Source organism: Lycium ferocissimum, chromosome 9, assembly GCF_029784015.1.
Source record: "Lycium ferocissimum isolate CSIRO_LF1 chromosome 9, AGI_CSIRO_Lferr_CH_V1, whole genome shotgun sequence".
Taxonomy (NCBI): domain Eukaryota; kingdom Viridiplantae; phylum Streptophyta; class Magnoliopsida; order Solanales; family Solanaceae; genus Lycium; species Lycium ferocissimum.
In genome coordinates, this window is record NC_081350.1 from 57,140,121 (window position 1) to 57,147,082 (window position 6,962).

Genomic DNA, 6,962 nt, shown 5'->3' on the forward strand with positions numbered 1-6,962 from the left:
ATATTGTTAATATTTCCAACACTATGTTGTTCGGATTGTTTCATCGAGGACATCTGATAAAATCGGAACGACATAGAGAAGATTAACATGACCACTTTGCAATTATAATACACGCACAAATCGAGAAATGGTCTATGTTGATCGGATCATTCTAAAAGGACATTGTACATGTTTCGGATCCTCCAAACATGCCTTTGTTTTTGAAGGATCCGATATGGGATTCCAAAGCTTGACAATTAATTGCAGAGAGTTGAGGAAGAATGTTATCACATGATTGTTGCTTTGGTGGTTGTACACATTAACGATGAATTCAATATCTGCAATCTACCCTTTTCCCCCTTCAGTTTCAGAGAACTTCATTATTTGACCTTTTTATTTAATTCAAAATTATATCACAAGAAAAATTATCGAGTTAGAAGCTTGAATAGTCACTCAACTTTGGATAATTGACCACCATATTCACTCAACTTTAGTTAATTGGTCATCATAGTCACTGAACTTTGTTTTGTCTTCTAAAAGTCTCTCAACTTTGAGTTAGAAGCTTGAATGATCACTCAACTTTGAGTAATTGATCACCATAGTCACTCAACTTTGACTACTTAGCTTCAATGGTCATTTTAGCCGGAAATATAATTTCTTGTACCTATTTAAGAAGTGGCAGCTACAAATTTTTAGAAAAAATAAATAAATTAATATGTAAATTTATTTAGAATTCAATTCATCATACTTAGTGCATGTAATACTAAACTTTAAAATATTATTAATTAAAATACATAGAAATAATGAACATATAAATATATAAAAATTTAGATTGAAAAAGCAACTTAAACACAATATTAAAAAACCTATATTAGTTAAGTAAACTAATTTATTAGAGAATATAATACTAAATTAGCATATTAATCATCATTAGTACATAAAATAATGAACATACAAATATATACTTATACGAGATGTCTCAAGTAATATTGTAAGGCGTAAATAATAAAAGAATTTCTTCTAAGAATATAAAATTCTATTAAATTAAACAACTGAGCCAACAAACCGAAAACAAACCCTAACCTCTAAAATATGCAAATGTAACTGTGCAGTTAAACTCAAAATTGTCTTAGTTGTTGAATTTAATAGAATAGTGTGTGTGTGTGTCTATATATATATATATATATATATATATATATATATATATGAGACATCTCGTATAAATATATTTATATATTTATATGTTTATTATTTTTATGTATTAATGATTGTAGTGTTATATGCACTAATTTTGATGAATTGGATCCTAAATAAATTTACATATTAATTTTATTTTTTAAAATATTTTTTCTAAAATTTATAGTTGTCATGTCATTAAATAGGTACCAGAAATTATATTTAGGGTTAAAATGACCATTGAAGCTAACTAGGCAAAGTTGAGTGACTTTTGAAGACAAAACAAAGTTGAGTGATTATGGTAGGAAATTACCCGAAGTTGAGTGACCATCCAAGCTTCTCACTCAAGGTTGAGTGACTTTTGGAAGATAAACTAAAGTTGAGTGACTATGATGGCCAATTACCCAAAGTTGAGTGCCCATAAGCTTCTAATCTTTTATTAAAAAGTTACAATTAATTTTTAACAATTTATATAATTAATTTTTAACAATTTATGTTCATTATTTGACATTTTAAATTAATACAGAATTCCATTATTTCCTTGTATGATGGCATTAGGAATACATTAAATTTCCTTTCCAAATTTTAAAGTTTTCTATTTTCCATAACCAATAATTCATGTTAAATTGTTACTATTTAATCAATGGTAATTTAGAAAAACTACCTCTTTCTTCTTAGGGGTAAGTGACTTTTTAAGAACTGTGTCAAAGCTAAAAACATCATATAATATGGATCGGAGGAAGTATCAGATTATCCTTTTCATTATTTGTCATCATACATTTGGTAAAATTTAGGCAACTTTGGAGCCACATTTTCGTCTTCAACTAGAGCATTTATTAAAACTTATTAATACAATTACTCTCCCTCCTTTTCAATTTATGTGATTTGCGTTCTCCAAGAGTGAATTTGACTAAACTTTGAAGCTAAATCGAATTAGATCAACTTAATATTTATATTTAAATTTAAATATTTAAAAAGTATATAAAGTTGCAATTTTAATTGAAAAAATTATATTTTTAAGCATAAACTATGTATGAAGAACTAAACAAATTCTTGAGGTTCTTTTAATGAAGTTAGTTTATTTTCCTTAATTTCATTTAAAACTAAGCTTAAATCACCGCATTTAACTAGCATAAACTCTTGCCACATGAAACATCATGAGTGAAATTAAAACTTAATACGTGACAAATAATCTATTTTTATCTAATACATAAATTATATTCTCACAAATTCATAAAAATGCCAATATTTTTCAATTTATGATTTCCACCAAGTTGAAATTATTTTACATAATTTAAATCATGATACTTTACAGAATCTCGACTCGCTTATGTTCCTTTGATATTTGATAGTTCTCTTGCCAAACTCTCTTCCTCATAAACAATTTTTTACTTAGAAATTATCAATTTAGGTGACTAAGCAGGCGTTTGACGATAGACTCTAAATATTTTTCACTTTATGTGCAATTTATGGAGCTGGAGTTGGAGTTGAAGATGAAGTTGCATTTGGTTATATTTTTTACAAAGTATATTTGAAATAATGGTCATGCTTGAATGTAAATCCAAGTATACAACTTCAAAAATGAAAAGTGAGTTAGAAAACAAGTTATAAACTATTTTCAAAATCTGAAATACAAAAGTTTGAATTTGGAATTTTCATGACCCAAACACTATTTTTCAAATAAAGTGAAAAATTATTTCGAAAAAAAGTGAACAATTTTTATGACCAAACGGGTCCTAAGAAATTTTTATGATTATGAGGACTTATCAACATACATGTTGCGGTAAGAAATACAAATTATATTTCTCTAATTAAAAATAATATTACTTTTATATCATGTTACTAGTATAGATATAGGCGGAGCTAGATTTTGAGGTTTGTGGGTTCTGAATTCAAACCCTTTAAGTTACTGGGTTCTACATTACTAATTTATACATATTACATAAATTTCTTAAGATAAATATAAGGTTTAACAAAAGCTTGTGGGTTCGGCCGAACCCGTCTTCGACACTGTGGCTCCGCCACTTATGGACACACACACTATACTGTTGAACTGCATCTACGCTGAACACCCAGCCTTTCTTTTTCCTTTTCTACATGTCCCATTATACTAAATTCTCAGCATCTTGGGGTATGAAAAATCATCAAGTTGTGGTTCAAGAGTTATGGAGCCAATCTCGTATTCTCATGGCGATTTTGATGAGCAATGGCCTCACTTTCTTTCCATAACCAGAAGCAAAGTTAGGATCTAGAGATAATAATTCAAAAATAAAAGTGATCTATTATATGTTTGTACATTTTAAATGTGTATATAAAATTCGAGCAGAAATGAGTAGATTCAATTGAATTCTTTACTCCCTATTTGGATGGTTGTTTCCCATGATTCATTATTGTATTGCTTTCATTGATATCATGTTTGTTTTCATTGTTCTTAAAATTATATTATATGGTGTTGTAAATCCGTTGTAATTCTATTGTTATATAATCATGAAAAAGCTCAATTTTTATAACCACAGATTTGGTGGTTTTTGTGTGGTTACTTATTTCATTTCCCTATTATACCCACCCATGCCCCGCCACCCACCCAACCATCACCACCTACTTATTTTTTAAAGTTTCTATTTTATCCTTTACCTTAATTTTACTAATATATATAAACTAATTTGTAATTAAGGGTTAAAGAATATTTTAGTAAACTTACATGTTATTAAATAGTACCATACCGTCAAAACAAATAATAAAAATATTATTAAACCACAACAAACGATACAATCTATCCAAACATTGTATTCATTAATACGGGTATACAATACAATACGATACTATACAATAAGATACAATACATTATGAAACCATGAGTAACGACCATCCAAACAGAGTGATAAACTCACCCTAAATTCTACAGAAGTTTGAATTTCAAGGGCAATTGTCTTTACAAATATCCAATTCTGACTTCATGTTAGTATGTCAATATATTTTTGGAAACTGATTATTCCTCTCTCACATTAAAAATCTTGATGTTTACACTTGTTTACAAAATCACAGTCAGAACTCAGAAGGCTAATCTTGTTTGCAAACACTCAAGTGCATGCTTAAAGGTTTAATCTCGTTCCAGTTCCCAACCGTTATACCTTTCTTTTGCAATGATTCAATTCTAGGATTTCGCGCCTCAGAAGGTCCTTCCCAATGCGCGCGCGCACTCACATATATATAATCCCCGAGAGTATGTCATTCATAATTGAACTTTATGTGCATTATCAAGTGTTACACCAACTGGTCATAAGGACTATGCACTATACGAGGAACATAGATCTATGTCATAAAACTCAAATGCCTTCTCACTACTTGAAATAAAGCTCAACAAGTTTCTTCAGGGTTTCGAAAACGCTTGTGAATGGGTTGAATTCAACAGAGGACTTTAACTCTAAATCAGGAAATTGGTTGTTTAGCGCTTGTTGCATTCCGGACATGGACATCATTGCTGCTAGCTGACTGGTAGACTTCACCTCACAGTCTTGTGGAGTGTCTTTGATTTTGCTTGGATCATATCCGAAACTTGCTAGGTAGTCTTTGTACTTCTCTATAAATTTTGGTCCTGGATCAGGTGTCCTTGAGTATATCTGATTGACGAAAGAAAACGAAACAATCAGTGATACATCAGATAAATTATGTCCTATGATAAATTCAAGCAATTTGTGAGCCGAAAACTGCAAATTAGGCTTCAGTAATATGTGAATAATATCGGAAAGCAATTTCATAGCAGCAACCTATGAACATTCAATGACCAAAGACTGAAAATCTACCATATTTTCCTTTATGTTCTTACCCACATTGAACCTAAGATAATTAATCTCCTGCTTATGTGGGATAGAAAGGGTTGACCAGAACACAATTCATCAATCACAGAAACAAAAGATATAATTAAAAATCACTGACACAGTCACCACAAAAGTACTAAATCGATCCATTGGAGCATATTAAAATGAGGCGTTGGTTTCAACTCATTTTAGTCAAATATCTGCAATAAATAATATTAAGAAACATCGAGAAAATATAAGCAGTTGAGTTCAACATGGCAACAAAGAGAAGCGATTATAAAAACTTGATTTTCCCTCTTGAAAATAGTCTATTTATAGTGCCCATTTAATTAAGGGTTCAGGGAAGGAAAGAGTGCACCCAGGAGGGTGCTTGGTTGCCAATGGCTGGTTGGATGATGGGTTGCCGAGAGAGCGCTGAGGCACCCGGCGGGCTGGCCCTCTAGAATTGATTAAAATATTGCTCTTTAACTTTTTTAAGGTGCAGAGACTCGTGTTGTGGCGTGAATTTTTCCCTTGGAATTCTAAAGTCTCCACTTTGACCATTGTTTTTCCCATCTATGTCAGCTGTTAAACCATATTTTTATCTTGATGACGATTTCTTCATTATTGCACGAATCAAGAGTAAATAGGTGAATGTATACAATTAATGCACGAAATACATGTAAAGAGATACCCGCAAGGGTGGCTCAGTTAGTTGAGCATGGGGTTTCATAATGGAGGTCTCAGGTTCAAAACCCCCTGCCTACAACAGCAGGGGATTCGCCTTCTGGGTCGAGCTCGTCGCACAGGGCGTGCCTAGTGCGGGTTACCTCTCCGATGTGGTTTGCGAGCTATTGCACAGGAGCTGGGTTTACCCTGTGCGCACCTGAAGGGTAGCGGCTGCGGGTTCCCATGTCATCAAAAAAAAATGTAAAGAGATGGAACTTAAGCACAGTGGGACATCTATAACACTAAAATGCACTCTTATCACAAGTTTACCAAATTATGGATGCTCCCACATCCACTCTCTTTAAGGACTTGTCTATTCTGATGAACTTGAAGTCACTAAGTCATGGAGAACATGTCAACTCTGGCCTTTCCCCCAAATGCATAGGCAGGCACGTAGAGAACTGTTTTAAATGAGAATTAAAAGATTGCAAAATCAAAAGTATGTTTCGACCTCCACATATTTCTTGTACTAAATTCACCAGAATGATTTTCATAAATCTCTAGCTCATATTTCCTCCCATGAATCCTTTAAATAGTATATCTACTATTTCTTTTTAAATTCTCAAGGGTTCCCTCTTTAATATGTTTTTGAAGATGCTCCTGTGTTCTATGCTGATACCATGGAGGCTCAGATGAAGCTATCTGTGCTTGGATCTGCATTCCTTTTGGGGAAAGAAAATTATCTCCCGGGGTGGGGTGGTATGTGAGAGGGACTATATTAGGATCAATTTTATGGACATCTTGTAATGACAAACACGTATTTAAAACCCATTTTACATGTTTGTTATTTTCTTTAAAATTGTTTAGTTTGTTTCTGTTATTTGTTGCCACTTAATGTGTAGAACAACGCAAGAGAAAAGAATGATGCCTAGTTTTTGCTAGTCCCTTTAGATATGATATCCTTCTCATATGTATTTGATTGGGTAGTGCAGTTACTAGTGTCCCTTCAGTCGCATCACTAAGTTTCGGGTTGCATATGGATATTGTAGATGCTCTAAATAAGATTGCGTATGACATCAAGTGTACGTTTTTTTATTGTTTGATTTTTACATGAAGTGTATGGGTATCCTGTGGTTTTTTTGCTATAAGTAACCTAAAAATGGAAATTCAATCAATATGTCTGGGGTCAAAGTAGAAAGTTGAGAAGGAAAAATAAAGAAACTGGACAAGTGACATTATGTATTAACAGAAAAGACGGAATAAGGCACAAAAGTATCAGGGTTTAGAAGGACTCAGCAGTTCAAAGCTCTAACAAAGAAGAGGAGGAGGGAAAAGGGCAAG

General features: G+C 32.2%; 1 non-coding gene across 1 annotated transcript; it reads left to right on the plus strand.

The window, feature by feature from the left end:
• Positions 1-37: 37 nt before the first annotated feature.
• Positions 38-142, plus strand: LOC132032222 (U6 spliceosomal RNA). The gene has a single exon (XR_009408371.1). It is a non-coding gene; the product is annotated as a U6 spliceosomal RNA (small nuclear RNA).
• Positions 143-6,962: the final 6,820 nt, after the last annotated feature.